The sequence below is a fragment of the Cololabis saira genome, chromosome 2 (assembly GCF_033807715.1).
Source record: "Cololabis saira isolate AMF1-May2022 chromosome 2, fColSai1.1, whole genome shotgun sequence".
NCBI classification, from domain to species: domain Eukaryota; kingdom Metazoa; phylum Chordata; class Actinopteri; order Beloniformes; family Belonidae; genus Cololabis; species Cololabis saira.
The window spans coordinates 31,594,960-31,611,627 of NC_084588.1; the positions used below are offsets into that span (position 1 = coordinate 31,594,960).

A 16,668-nucleotide genomic window follows, 5' to 3' on the forward strand; every position below is an offset into this window, starting at 1 on the left:
AAACTGAGCACAAACATAATCATTTCCCAGCTTTGAATTATTGAGTGTAATGTTTATGTGCATTCAGTAGGCCTTGGTTGAGAAAGTCATAGCAATAACGTCATAATAAAGAGAAAGTCATCAGTAATAACATTCTCCAAACCATCTCATCTTAAGTCCAATTCATTAAATGACACATCCCTGGAGTCAAATCATATGAGCCTTGTTTGCAAATTTAGTATATAAAATAATAATGCTCCCCAAAGAAAATATTTACAATTGATTAAAAATAAAGTTGAACCAAGCACTTACCAACTGTGAAGCAGCAAAAATGTTTCCTCTCAGTCCTGCAAAATAAAATATAAGTATATCAATGTCTATAGTTTTCAGCTGTAAATAAAAAGGTGAATCATAGGTCTCACTTTTCCCGTTAGTTTAATACAATCACTATTCACAACTTTTCACAACATCTTTCTGGCCCAAGGCTGTACTAAGGCTTGCAACAAGATCTTTTAAATAAATGGATAACACCTGAATAATCTGGAAAAATTACAGGAAGCCATTATATTGTTACTTTGCACTCCTCTTTTTCTGCAGGCGCTGTGCTGTTTGTTATGAAGTTATTACAACCCGGGGTGAGAAAAGAACTCTCCCACAAACACGTTATGCATAAAATCCATAAAAGCCACCTAGAAAAACATCTCTTCCTGAGAAAAAAAATATAAATGTAAATCTAAAACTACTCCTCTTTCATACATCGATGGCATTCACATTATTTAGAACACTTTGTACAGCTTTTTAGATGAAAAAAATAGACTCCAGTGCATTGTCCATTACTCATACAAAATCTAACTTTCCTTTTCAAATCATTATGCTCCTCAAACATCACCCCAGAGCACAGAAAATGATCTCTGACTCATCTCACTAAGCTACAGTGTGTGCTGCACACTATCAGATGCTGCAAAAACACTGCCGACTCAAATTCAGAGTTAAAAAAAACAAAACTCTCCCCCACGACCAGTGTGGACCTTGAGTTTGTAATATGCAATGTTATGCTTTTCCTTTTCTGTTTGTGTTGTTTGTTGTTGCAAGAATGACACATGTCGTCTTATCTCAAACACAGCACACACACAATGGCAAACTAATCACCGCACTATATCCAAAGCACATTCCACCAGATGTGGCTGTAAGGCCATAAAATTCAAATTTGAAGTTGAAAGGACAATTTTCTAGCCTGGGAAACAGACAAATATGAGAACTCGTGTTTCATTTGCTCTGGCAGAATGCGCCTGGTCCTCCTCCCATTCAAGCAGACATCCACCCACCCAATCACAACCCTTTATCTAATATGGGGGCTTATTTTATACATGGCAGTATGGAGGGACTCTTGTAAACAACAAAGATGGCTGCCACTGGTGCAGAACAGTCGCTGGAATGCACCACAGTCCCAGTAATAAAGAATCATCACGCCACAGTGTGTTTTTATACTATAAGATGATATCAGAAGCAATTTACTTCAGAATAATTTTACTTGCAGGTTCCATTTAACTGTATCTAAAAGTATTTTGATGCATGCCTTTTGATAAAAACCCCTTTTGTAGCACGTTGAAAAAAAATAATTAAAAATCAATTTTTTTTTAAATCAGGTTAATTGGTTTTTGTAAAATTTTCTGATTATGAATAAATTATAGACATCACTTTTCTAGTGATAATTCAATTTTGGTGCAGCAGATAGGTTTTGATTAGTGATACTATTACAAAAAGAAATGTTGACAAATTGTTGTTATAAAAGACAAGCTTGTTTAACTGAACATTTGAATGTCATTCTATAATGTTCTCTCGTGATGGTGAGGACATTAGAACATTATTTTGAAATATATTGGCTTTAGAAAAGCTGTTCTTACACTCCCATGCCTCCCTGTACTGCGTGGTGCCAAGATGCCAATCACCCTTTAACCCCTGATCTTTGACAAGGTAAAGGCATCCATTCTTCTGACTCCAGGTCAGTAACCAAGCTTGTTATTTGGATGGCTGCTGCTGATTGTGTATGTACTTTAATAAGCGAGCTGCAGGTCAGGCAGATTTATAGGCCCTTGGTGGGGTGGAGGGACCAGACTCCCTTGGCCTCCAGCTTCCGTCTGTGCCATTACACCAGAGTGAGATATAGTGGGATATTGATCCCAATGCCACTTCATTTCGCAATAACTATTACACGATATTCTCCCGGGCTGCGCGTGTCTCCTGATTTATGCTGCCTTGCTATTTACATTAACAGTAAGTGTTTTTCTATACCAACTGAGGAGGGTCTCAAACCCACGCAAATGGACATGTGCACATTCACATTCAAAACCATGCCCGTATTTTTGCTGCCTTTGATTCCTGTTCACAGTAAAAGGCTTGTTTAACAGAACACTGCCTGCCAGGTGCATAATGGATGATACAGGCATCAACATATTGAAGAAAACAGCCCAGCGTTTATTAAAGTACTGCAATTGACCTTGAGTCAATGTTATTTTCCGCATTATGTCTCATTTAAAATATCTCCTTCATCACATCGACTCTTTAGAAGGCTATTATACTCAGAAATATTTTTGAACTATTCCATATTATTCATTCCCATTCGCTGGTCAGTAGTGTTCAGTCAGCATAAAGAAAGCAATCGGAATTGTAATGGCTTCTGCGTCTGTGCCAGAAAACAAAATAATAATTTCTGTTAAACTGTGACGCTGTAGGATGTTATATTTAACACATCCAGCAGGTTTATAGTGCATTAACAACCTTACAGGACATAGCTCTTCAAGCTAAAAGAGCAAACATTCCAAAGGCATCATTTAAATTGGGCTTCTCTCCATACATGTTTAACTGAATGCAGCAAATTTGCAGATTATATCAAATGAAAGACACCATTGTCAGGTTTTCGGGCCATCGGGATTTGAAGCCTGTGGCCCCTGAGCTTGCACCATCACCAGCTGCGCTCTGAAGAACTGGTTCTCTGCCAGCCCATCTCCTCTTGCAGTGCCAGGCTGGTGCTGAGTGTTTGTTTACACACACAGTAGGATTGCGTCGGTGGCAGAGGAGCAGGCATGAAGGGGGAGGAAGGGTGGGAGACAGACCCGGTATAGTGCTGACATTCCCACACGCAGCCCCCACGGGGGACGGGGGGGGTGGGGGCACCACGCCTCAGATGCTGTCACTGCTTTATCGTGCCACTACAAGAAACAAAAGGACTAATGACCCCTAATTGCTTTGGAGATGTTTAAAATCAGATGAGTGTCACATAAAGCTGGAGTATGTAAATCAAATCGCCCCCCTCCCAGACACCCCTTGCTTAGCCAACTCCCCCTGGCACAATCAAGTCTTTTTCTCATGAGGGGGCAGGGCAGCTTAGCAGGCTCGCTGCCAAGTGAGGGTAATGTGTGGTAATGTGGAGACACTTGTTGCTATAATGCTTGCCTGTTACGCCAGCACATGGTAGAAACGAGGAGGCTGAGGGGCGTGTGTGGGGAGCAGATGGGCACACTATAGCCTCCACGTGCTTCCATATTTAACACAACAGAAGAAAGGCCACGCGCTCTGCTCAACTTTCAAAGCTGGTGTGAATGTCCCATTCATTAAGAGCTTCATTCACATGTAACATGAAGTTTGATTGTACACAAATGTCTTATCAAAGAACAAGGGGGTGGGATGTTTGTGCTTGTTTGAATGCATGTTTGACCTTGAGTCAATGTTATTTGACTCAATGTTATCTTTGATTTGTGGATGCCTAGAGATGCTGTGCTTTTTATACTGAGAGGTAAAAGACACTCCAATAGAACAAGTTTCTATAGTTGTACAGAAGTTACTGTGTAAGAAAAAGTATTATTATATGTTAGAGGGAGGTAAGTGTCCGAACTAGAAACCAGTAACCCGTAACACAAATAAAGTTTTTAATGCAGTCTTCACTAAAAAAGCCTGAAGTGTCTTACTACAAAACAAACGGCTGAGTTTAATGATGGCATCTGTGTCTCTGGGACTGAGCTCCAGACCAGGTGATGTCTGCCTGATGTCCATGAGCCACTAAGAAGTGTGCCGTGTCCTCCTGTGCCCCTGGTGTCCCACCACACCCATTAGCATCAGTTCTTAACGCGTTTCCCGAACGTGCATGTCTTCTGCTACAGTTTCTGGTGATTTAAAGGCAGCAACAAACCTGTCCCATTTTCAGAGTGACATTATTGATAGACTGTCACTTCACACTGTAGGTAAAGTCTAATGGTTATTTTATGGCCATATGTCAAATCTGATGTGTTTTAGTTTTTTTTCGTCCTGTACCTTACCTGTATCATTATTTTGTTTTAGTTTTATTTGAGTCTAATGATGGTCTCTCAATTACTGTCTGTTTAATTGGAACAAACTCAATCATTCACTCACTAATGTTCACAAAGTAAAATGAACCGTATTCTTTTAAGGAAAAAAAAACACGAGGAAGTGCTGAATTTTTGTGTGTATCTTATTGATTCTTGTCTGACTTATGACTCATTTGTTTGTTTTTCAATCAATAGCGGTGTAACAGTGGCTGCGTTTTGCAGTAGAGAACAGAAATGACTGATTCCAGTCCGAGTCAAAATCAAGAAGTTCAGGAATGAAGACATTTTGCATCTGATCTGGGATAATTAGGCATAAAGGCGTAAAGAATGCATTTTGTATACACATCCATCGTGATGTGTTGAAAATCCAGCTCCCCAGACAGACCATCACCTCCTCATCACCCTTCCACTCTTTATGCACTCCAGTCTTTTCTCCCTGTGAACCCGGATCCCCCCTCATCATGAATCAGCTTCCGTATTTGCATAAACAAAGACCCGGTCAGCATGTGTTTATGCGCTGGTCCATGCAATGTGCTGAGAGGGCACATGTCTCCCACTTGTGTCTTAGAGGACCCCAATTTGTGAGGCTTTAATCAGAACACCTGCACAGACAAGAACTTGTGCCAGTGGCTCACTTTGTGTCCCCAACACTTTTCCTGGCTGCCGGGCTCTTTGTTTCAGCCACTTCAGTCATCAGTGTCATTTTGAAATCAATCCCAACAATTGTCCCTGAGACTGATTTGAGTATGCAAATGTGGCTATGGAGGGGGGAAAAGGAGAGATCCTGCTGTGCATTATGTTGACTTTAAAAAGCATTAAGTATTAATACATCAAGTATTGTTCCAGTATGTGGAGGAAAGAAATCCTACTGAATTTGACCTTATGCTGCACTAAGTCACTAGTCTGCACAAGGACTGTTTTAGGAAAAAAAGAAAAAGAGTAAAACACTATGACAGGGCAAGGGAGTACAAGAAAGAGGTAGCAGAGGAAACAAATGAATAAATTCATGGGCCACAACATGAAAAGAAGGATGGAGGGGAGCAGAGCAGAAGGGGCTTGGAGTCATCAGTGGAAGATTTTTATTGTCCGGACAGTGGAGGCATACACAAAAGCACTGGGAAGATTCAATTAAGTATCATATGCAGTGACCTTATTGCCATGGTTACGGAACAGTGGGAAATATTAATCAGGCCTGCACTTGCAACAAGGAGAAATGGGATGGTGGAAGGAGAAGAAAGACTGCAATGACGGAGACAGAGGGCGGTAACAGGGGGAGAGGGGATAATGGCACAGCCTCTATATGTGTTTGATTGTAGGTTTTTTAATGAGTAGAGCTGCAAAGGTTTATGACTGTCCCTAGCAAGCTTTGAACATCTGTGAGCCGACATTAAAGATGCAGTTTTTGACAATGGGTTTTCTTTTTTCTCCTTGTCAAAAATACATTTTAAAATGCTACCGTGCTCCCATCAAACCTCGCCTGGCTCACACTTACACAAAGACAAGTCGCACATGTGAGATGAACTCAATTCTGAACTCATTTCATACAGGGGTTAACTCGTTTTTCAGCTGAGATTTATTTTAGCTTGCTTTGTGTATTTCATGTGCCCCAATATCTGTCGATGCTTCTATGGCGAGGAAATAAAACAATCCCTCCGCATCTACAATCCATCACGCACGAATGAAACCATTAATAACCCAACTTGCAAATGTTTGCCACATGAAAATGAAATGTTTTCATCCATCACTGTGCTTTTTTTTCCCCCTGTGTAAGAGTACTTTTCCGCATGGTTCTAAATAAAACCTCTAAAAACCAGCGCTGGCATACTGTTAGACTCACACAGAAAAATTATGATGATCATTTCAATCATATTCCATTATGATGCTCCTCTCAGTCACATTTCCCTGCACACTGCAGAAGGGGAAAGTTGAAGATTGTTCTGTTTGATGAAGCTGTAGTGTGTTTGCTCGCTGTCTGCAGGGACTGTCTTGAAAACAATCTATCTGAAACTCTCCCGCTGAGTAAAATGTTAAATAAACAAAGACGGGGATAAACAAAATCTCTCCATTTTAATGTCAGTGAGAAGAAAGCCAACATTTCCATGCTGCAGTTGTGAACATGAGCTGTAACGTGATCCCCGTTTAACTTTGGACACATGGCAAAATTAGTATTTTTCTTGAAAGAGTTAATTGAATAGCAGTCAAACTATAATTATTGTTCTTGCGTCAGCGATGAGATACTCACTGCATTTATACCCTCAGAGAGAAAATAGCCAGATTCCTCCCGATAGCAGTAATGATATTATCTTATTTTAAACATACTGTCCTAAATTGTTTACTTGAGCTTTTGGAATTTACTGAGAGGAAGCCGAACAATTGTAGCAGAATGATGAAATTAACATTCTTGTTGAAAACATAAAGCATTTTACTATTCACAAAATGAGCATTTTTATTTGTTTTTAATGACGACACTATGATTCTATGAGGAAGTAACAGCATTTACCTGCATACAGGGTAAAAAAAAAGCAGATTTTTGTTTTTTTACCATTCATGTCCACATAGATTCTCCATTAAAAGAATACTGCAAAGCAGCTGCATTATTTTATTTAGCTCATCATTGTGGTATAGTCTTCGACTGCAGGGCCCAGTGGTTACCTTCCACAAACTAGGAGTCTTCACAAATAAGAAAGGTATTTATGATTTTAGGCTCTCGCTCATTGTAAGGTTTTGTGTTTTGTTTTGTTTTAGTTTGGGTTTTTTTACCTGGTGGTTTTCATGCTTAATTTTCACTCCATTTTTATTCACACCACAGCAAGAGTTGACCCTGCACTTAATAAGGGAAGCAGCAACCAGAACCCAGGATCAAAAAGCAGAGAGGATATTATTCCTGTCTCTGCTGCTCCAACATCCAGATGCCAGGGATGGCTGCACTTTCTTCATAATAGCTCCTTTCCTGCCAGAGGAAATCAGGCAAGCCATCTAAGATGCATCTTAAAACTCTCAATTAAAAGTATGTGGACAACTTACATCATTGCAATATTGTTTTTGGTTAAAAAATTAAAAAATCCTTCCCTGTCGCTACCTATATTTCATTTTTCATCTGGCATGTCATGGACTTTCCAGAAAAGATATAGATTAACAATCACAGTTGCTGTAAATCAGTCGTATAATCTTTTTTGTTCTAAATTTCATCTGCATGTGACATAGCATCATATGATGTGCTACATGACATCTAAACCTACACTGGGGAAAATGAGATATGATAGATGAGATTTATGCTCTTCCAACCAGGACGAGCATACATTTCTGTTTTATACTGAAGCACAGCAATTAAAGGAAAGTTTGCAACAAATGTGCACCCCTTACATGTATCTTTAATGCTTTATTAATAAACTATGTGGAAAAATAATCTCACTAATCAAGAGTTTACAAGCCATGAAAGTTAAAAGTTTTGAATTTTAACAAAGAACTTTGCTGAGAGAAGTTTTTAAATCAGTTAACTCAAGTTCAGTCTCTTATGAGTGATCGGTAGAGTAACAGGCAGTGGTCAGGCAGCAAATCAGCCAGTAAAGTCGTCACTGAGGGATTTCAAGTTCAACAATTGCTCCAAACCCTGCCTATTCTCATGTCATGCCTCGTGTGTGAAATGTTCCTGCTCGTCTCGCTGGCAGAGCCTGCAGAGGTCTGTGGTGGAGACACAGGTTGGGGTGTAACAGGAGCGAACCTGAGCACAGAGGCTGTTAAAGCGCCTGATGTGACCATGACCACTCCCAGAAACAATTTAATTTCAAAGCTCAGCCATCTCCAGCTGATCTACTCCTCCAAGGTCATTAACTGTGCCACAGAGGGTCACATGATTAATGAGTGACAGACCCTCCGGTGCAATAACGTGTATGAACGTGGCCCATTAATTAGACAGGGGGGCCAGAAAGAATGAATGGCCAGGGACAGCTTGGTCCCCTCACAACCCTGTCCTTTCCAGACCCCATTTTTCATCTTCATCTGCACAAACAGACACATGCAACCACTCATAATACTCCCAAAATACCACGTATCGCCCCGACCAGCCAAGAAAAAACATACACGGGTAAAAACGTTTACAACATTCTAATACAGCTCCTCCACGAACCGCCACATAGCTAGTTACAGAATATTACTTCAGATTAAAAAAACAAACTCTTCCGACGATTAAAAAACGCAGGAGTCTATCTGAGTTTAAAAGGTCATGAATCTTTGCAACTAAAAGGGTTCAAGCGGTGCTTAGAAGTGCTGTCAGCCTGGGTCCAGGTTGATCCGGGTATCAAGCATCTGAATGCTGTGTTGTTGCGGCCCTTTTCCAGGACTATGGTAAGCACGCTGCTTTACTGAGGGCAATCTCCAAAAGGAAATGAAACATTCTGCTGCCACAGACTAGCTTTATTAGAAGACAACAAGTCCGGCCTCTCAGGATATACAGATCAGGAGATTTAATTGATGCTGACCGACTGTCGATGCACTCCTATAGCTGGGAGAAACAAGACTGTTTAACACTGCTCCATTGTAAATAGTATTCATTTCTCTGTCTAATCCACTTAATGCAATTCCAATAAGTCCATTTCTTAGAGTGGCCTTGTTGATTTGAAACCTCATAGCCTTTCTGTTTTATTTTCACCAGTGACAAGAAGTGTAATAGCTGCTAAGTATATTGGCCAATAATATACAAATGTGCAACATCCAGTGCATGCATTTCAATTTTACCTTGAGGTCACAGTATTATGGATACACCCCTGCGGCGTCATTAATCTTATATACTCACATTTTGTGTAGTAACAACCAGTGGGGGTTATAGACAACAGATATGGTTCAAGACTAGGACTTATAAAAGACCAGGAGACACAATGGATATCTGTATAAACAAATCTCATCAGTTTGCCCGCTGCATCTGGGTCAGCTATCCACAAAGCTGGCACACAGTTAAGTACATGTATGCAGAAGTACACATCTCCAATCATCACTGTCCAAGAAACATAATAAGCAGTGACAGGGTGAATCAAAGTCACTCAGAAAAGAGAGAGAGAGAGAGCAAGAGAGAGCGAAAAAATCTGCATCTTCTGGGAACAGGAAAAATATGAAGATGTTAAAATTTGCAAGTTTGTGTAATGATGTTTTATCATGAGATGATTTCTAGGTCACAGGATATTTATCTGTACTTATGAATATGGAGAAGAAATTATTCATGAGGGATGTTGATAAAAAACATAATTTTGAAAGGTACTGCTGACACTTTTACACTACTTTTTTAATATAAATGAAAAAAAGACTTCTTCCATCTTATCAAACACTCAGAGAACCTCTTGACCCTTCTGAATAAAGCATCACTCTGGAGATTTGACACACATCTCTCAACACAGATCTGAAGACAGCCATGAATGTTGCTTGCCCTCTGATATATTTTTAATATTCAGATGATATCAAATATGTCCTCCTTTCAATAATTGATCTATTTACTAGCAACATAACACATGCTGAGCTTCGGCATGTGATTTCTATGCTGCAGTCAGCGGATCTTTTTTTCCCCACTATTGGGTATGATAAGAGGGACATGGCTGCTCTTTCAATGTGATGCACATGGCCAGGAGGCTAACCCTCAACATGTGCCAAGGAATCCTGCACACGCAAAGTGTCAGTTCATAACGTTGAAGCTGCATTTGATGTCTACGGAGCTAAAATCAAACAATACAGTTTATTTCTCACTCTAATAAAAAGGATCTATCTGAATTCATCACAAACAACTAAGCAGTTTTGGCAAGACGTCAAGCTATTTCATATCTTAAATACAGTGCACCGCACGAGAGTATGATGCTCGATAACGTCAGGTATGAAGGCACAGCCTATTAAGCATACATCTGTTGTGTGCGACATGTGCTGAAACGTTTTTCTGTTCTGTTAAAGGGACACGGTGCAGTGCAAAATTTCCAGAAAGTAATGGAGTGAGTGTTTTTTCTTCCTGTCTTTTGACCAGCAGCATCTCCTGTGATGGCTCATTTCCTTAGTGCAAGAGGTTCCCACCCTCCATAGCAGCCAGGCTTCGGGGGGCATGGCAGAGGGAATAGGAGATGGAGAGAGGGAGTAAAGTAGAGGAGGGAAGCCATGCTGGGAGAAAGGAAATCTTCCATGTTCAGAAGCAGAGTGGCTAGAGGACATTTCACGCTAATGGCGGCCGGGCCAATTGAAACGACTGCAGCGCTGCATGATTTGAAGGTCAGGAGACGGCGGATTATATTCCAGCGGTGGTAGAGGAGGATTGGAGGAGTAAAATGGTGACTCCCCACCACCTCGCCCTTCCTGCTCTCCTGAATGATTGCAGAACAGCCAAGACATTATCAACATAGCACCAAATCCCACTATCATTACTCTTACACACAGTACACAACACTGAGCCTGCACATTAGAGGTATTCTGCTCACAGGCCTCGCTCGTGAAACAAAGCAACCCAACACAGTCCTCTCCCCAGTAAAAGCAATCCTCCATCTAAATGTTTTTCATTATGTGACCAAAAAGAATTACATTATACGCAGCACATTAAGTTCAATAGCAAATTGAGGAAAAGAAAAATGCTGCACAAAAGACAATTATTAAACTGGGGAAGGCGTATGCATGATATGGGCTTTCCAGTGAACTTCCAAAAACAATGTGGCTGAAGAAGCACGGTTTCTGGTCAACCTCACAACTGAGTGTGAAAAAGTTAGTCAGGCGTGAAAAAAAGTATAAAGTGATTATGCACATGACTGCACTAATAAGCTGCAATAAGATGTAAATCAGATGTGGACTGACCATAAAGAAGGCCAATGTGAATACATGGCATTTTTAAGATACAGATTTAAAGCAAAAAATAAATAAAAATACACTGCTTAATATGCAGACAGATATGGAAACAACAGTTGAGGGAACAATGATGTCAAGCAGGATTTCATAAATCAGGGACATTAATGTAATTAAACCTGTCCCTTGTAGGCATCATCTTATATCTTCTTGATGTGAGTTCAGAATTTCTTTTGTCTGTATAATTTTCCACAGTCCCCATTAGATATTGCACATCGTGTCTCAGGAATTCTGGCCATGAAAGCAAATCAGACCTTTATATAATATATATATATATATATATATATATATATATATATATATATATATATATACATATATATACCGGTATACGCATCCATTTTTATTCAGACGGAGAAATAAAAATGCAGCTGAATGTCAGTAAACACTTAAGACTTTGGGGCAGCATCCAGTCCTCGATGCTCAAAAGCACTGACAGCAAAGAAGTGGACATTTCACAAAAAGGACAACAGATGCCAACCACTATGAAAGGCCAACGGAGCCATTATTTCTGAGCTGACAAAAACGTCATGACAGACATGATTGCATTCACAACTATACACAGCACATGGCCATCCTGTATATGTGATCAAAATATGTGCGGCGTGCTACGATTCACACAAAAGCACAGCAAAACGGATGAATACTCTGAATAAATATTATATACAAACTGTCAAAAAGATATAAGGGAAAAATGCTATGCTTGAATTTAAAGCTATGAATTTCTAGCGTATAGGACACTGGGCATGGCACAGTACAGATCCTATTGACTTCAACTTGCTATTCATCATAAAAATAAACACTTTCTGACATAGTTTGTTGTTCTTTTTAATACTGAATAACATCTACAATATTGCAAAAATGACAAATACAAAAAGCTGTAGAAATAATTAAAACTTGTTTTGCCAGTTGTAAAACTAATAAAATACATTTAAATATTTTTGAATGAGATACAATTATTTCTTGTGTTACAGAAAATATCAGAATGTGTCACGTTTGATTAATGCCAGTTTAACTGAGATGGGGCTACAGTTTTTCCCTCTCTGACTACTATGCTTGGAGAACTCCAGAGATAACGGCAACCGGGATAGTCCAGTCAATCCAGTGCATGTTTGAATGGCTGTCCATGTTAAGCTCTTAAAGCAGGCATTAATCCAGGATTGTAGGAGCAAAGCCAAGTTTGGAACATTATCATGGCAAGGCCCAGACCTTAGACAGAGTTCAGTCACCATGCAGAAGCACCAACAGCCTCAGTCACACAGGCCACACATGACTGCTGCCACAACCGAACGAGTGCAATAACCATAATAATAACGAAAAACATGGAAAAATACTTAAATCATCAGTCACTTAATAATGTCTTACTGTCCATATTTACATGTTTAGTTCCTTAAGTTAATTTAAGTGTATCTGGAGCTACTAAAAAAAGGATGCTTGTATTTCTACTGTAATGTGTGTTACATTTTTCAAGGCATGCTCAGAGTGCTGGCACTCACAGAGCCTGAGTGACCTCTCTGGCCAGCCCAAGTCTCACACTCGCTTCACCCCCTCCAGATGTGCACAGGCCAGACAAGACCAAAGCAGAGAGCACGGCCCAGCTCTCGGCTCCGCTCCACTCCAGATGCACACAGACCGGCTCAGATAAACACAGAACATAGCTGTGCCGACAGACAAACTTATCAAGCGCTGACAGCTACCGACCATGCAACTGCAAAAGTAGCATTATTGTGTTTTAGCAAATCATGATATAATATTAAAAAAAAAAAACAGTAGGCAACGCAATAACAGCAAGTACAGAGTCACACAGCCGCACGTGCATGCACACACTCGAACAAAGACATGCACACGCCAATCTCAGGGTGCAGTCATAGGGCTTGGGCCGAGGCTTAAGGGGTAGAGCACGGGCTTAGGGGAGTACGTGTGGTTGTTGGCAGAGTGGGGATATTAGGGCCAGTGTGTTGACTTATAAATCTTCCTGCACAGAGGAGGACCAGAGTTATCATCTGACATATGAAAAAATACCAGAGAAGCTATGGAGAAAAGAAAGGAAATGAAATGAGAGTGGTACAAAGAAAAGGCGGGGGTCAAACGAGCATTGTTGCAGACATCTGTTTTGCTCCTCATCTTCACCCACGCACGCATCTCCATATGTGTAAGCATGCACATTGCATCGAAAATGAATTCCTGCTTCAACATTTACTCTGCTGTACTCTTTGTGTCATGAGCTGAACAGCATCATGGCTGATACATATGTCGAAAACAGTCCTGTACGTTTGTTAGAACACCTGCAACTTCCTGTATCAGATTTATACAGGAGCTTGAATTCGGGGCATGCTTGGCAGCCTTCCTTTATGCATACGTCTGCAGAGTATTGCATAGAAAAGTATAAAGGTATGCATGGGAACAGCATATTGTTGTTCAAATTATTATAATTGACACAGCATAAAATATGGAATAAAACACTCTTAATAGTATTTTATATTTGATTTTTTGTTATAAATGTGAATATTTTCTTTGTTTTGTTTTATTTTCTGCAGTGATGAGTTGAAACAGATATCATTTGAGATAGATATGGAAACAAGAAAATCCTGATGTTCTGCTCTCGGGCTAGCGTGGTCGTTTCCTGCAGGAAATCCTTCCTTAAGTAAGGTTAAAATATTGCTTTTTTTTTCTTTTTTCCCCCTGAAATGGACTGTAGTCTGAAGCACTGTTGAAGACTGCACTGTGCTAAAATGGTAGGTGTTTTTTCTTTCTTCTGTCTTTTTTTTTGACGTTACAGTCAGCTGCATCAGTGAGAACAGACTAAATGAGCATTTGCTTTGAATATTCATCCATAAAAGGACCCTGAATGATTTCCTGAATGGCTACCAGTAGACACTGTGATTCCACTTTTGCTCACATGCTGTCCAAACTATCAGGGCTGATATGTCCATGAATGTACAAAATGTAAGCATTGTGAAAGTCAACTCTCAGAGTAAAACACAGTTGGTATATTGAACTCCTGCAGTGACACCATGTCCGCTCTTTAAGTGGACAGATAATTCTACAATCAACATGTGCCAGCTCAAAATAATTGAAAGTGGGAAAAGAAAAAAAAAAGTAGACTTATTAACACTTTGAGGGTTGCTGTGCATGTGTGTCAGTGAATGTAAGCGGGTGAGTTAGGGGGAAAGAGAGACTCCAAAAGATTTCAGCCCCAGAATAAATCACTGTCACCACAGAAACAGGCCGACAGCTATGATGGATGGCTGAAATTTTTCTGTTGATGTCTTTAGTACTGCTGACAATTTGGTCATCCAGGCCTTTCTCCTTTCCTCTGCTAACGTGTGGCTAAAAACTAAACATCATGCATACACATACTCAGATATTGTTCATTTCTACCCGCTCAAGTTCTACTTTTGGATAACAACATCCTGACAGATGTTTCTCTTTTTTGTTTTCTTTTAAATTGTGTGGCACGGAGAGTTCATGAAAGCTGATGTTCAGCATTCACAAAAACAACACTTTCTCTCATTAGAGAAGCACTAAACTTTTTATCTAGTTAGATACAACACAAAGTAAAACCTCCAAAACTTTTCACGATGAAGCTGTGGACACCATCTTGTGTGCACGCCATAATCACGTGGTTTTCTTTTACACCTGTGCGCACCGATTCTCTCATTGGGTAATACCCCATCACGTGACACAGTGACGACTGTGTGTGAAGCGATACTCGTCAATGGCACCGTATCTTTACGGCGTCCACACAAACTGAAGATGAAGGAACATAATCTCCCCGTTTCTTATTCCCTGTGGTGTTTCCTGGTCTACTTCAGCTCTACCTGGCACATCCTCTGCACACACACACACACACACACACACACACACACACACACACACACACACACACACACACACACACACACACACACACACACACACACACACACACACACACACACACACACACACACACACACACTTGTGTGTTACCATACATTTCAGAATGCCTCTTCCACATACAATACTTTAGGCAGTGAATATTGTCCTGGATACTAAATATATATAAATGTATATGTATACATAGTACTTTTTGAAACAAAAATGCATTATTACACTCTCACACCCTATACACACACACACACACACACACACACACACACACACACACTCAGTAAAGAGTTGGGCCACTCTGTGCCAGCACCCTCCCTCCTACACACACACACACACACACACACACACACACACACACACACACACACACACACACACACACACACACACACACACACACACACACACACACACACACACACACACACACACACACACACACACACACACACACACACATCCAGAGTCTCCCTCTGCTCTCAACTGGCAGAATGAAAAAGATCACACTTCCCACAAACTTACACAGAATCAATACTTTGAAAAACAGCAAATCAGAGCAGTTACAGGCTCAGAACCAGATCCACACTCACTGTGCTCAAAGTCCTGAAGACTGAAACTAAGAATCACAGAGCACAAATTTAAAACACACACATATATATATACTGACCTTTCTGTCTTTTTCTCCCCCTTTTTTCTCTGATGTCCAGTCCCTTGTTTCTCTTCAGTTTGTTCTTGTCCTCTAGACCTCTTGTCTAAATAAGTCATGGAGGAGCTTCCTCCTGCTCCTGCTCAGCCCTACGCCAGTGTATTAGTCTGATTTCACACTCTGCAGCCCCTGCCTCCCATCCTGAAGGGGACGGTGAATGTGCTGCTTATTTAGAAGCCGGCGCACACTACCTGTGCTTGTAGGCAGCTGTTTAAAGCATGAGGCAACATCCAGGGTGCATAATACCCCCCACCCCCCACCAGCCCCCCCATCCGACACACACACACACCTTCTCTCTGCCTCTCGCTCAAACACACATGCACAAACTCTCACTGGCTGGCTGGCTGACAAGATAGGCAGCACATACACACACACACACACACACACACAGAGGAGCAAAGTGAAAATACACACTCATGCAAGGAGTCTGTCAGAGGTCTCTCTACCTTGGCTGGGATAGCGGGCGGTGTGAGAGCACACGCACAGGCTCACTGGGAAGAGCCGGCCGCTCCGTCCTCTCTCCGTCTCTAAGTGTTTAGAAGACAATTTCAACAAGGGATTGCTCCCAATCTACTAGGGTGATCCACATGGATGAGTTATAATATGCTTGCCACTCTCTTTACCCCCACACCCCCTTCTGTTCCCTCTCTCATCACTTTCTCACTCTCTCATTCTTCTGCTCTCATGCTCGTTGTCACAGATTTCAGTTCAGGAGGAAAGCCTTCCTTTCCTGGACTCTTTATTTCTCTTCTCCGTGGATGTACGTGAGATGGGGCCAAAGACTAACTCCACCAGAATGCGTATTAGTGAAATGCATTATTTATAATACAGCCCCCCGATATGCCAGTGGACATGCGGGGGAAGGGAGCAGTGGTGGGGACCGCCTCAGCAGCGAAGGGGTGCATCCGC

The 16,668-nt window shown here is 40.9% G+C and overlaps 1 protein-coding gene across 1 annotated transcript in view; it reads right to left on the bottom strand.

Annotated features, from left to right (window-relative positions):
- zfhx3b (zinc finger homeobox 3b) overlaps window positions 1-15,789 on the bottom strand; it is a 216,792-nt gene extending 201,003 nt beyond the window's left edge. Inside the window, exons 1-2 of the mRNA XM_061743342.1 lie at window positions 15,721-15,789; window positions 292-326 (exon numbers count right to left, since the gene is read on the bottom strand). The gene's annotated coding sequence lies outside the window, so the exon portion shown is untranslated. The remainder of the gene's footprint in view (window positions 1-291; window positions 327-15,720) is intronic.
- Between the last annotated feature and the right edge of the window lie 879 nt (window positions 15,790-16,668).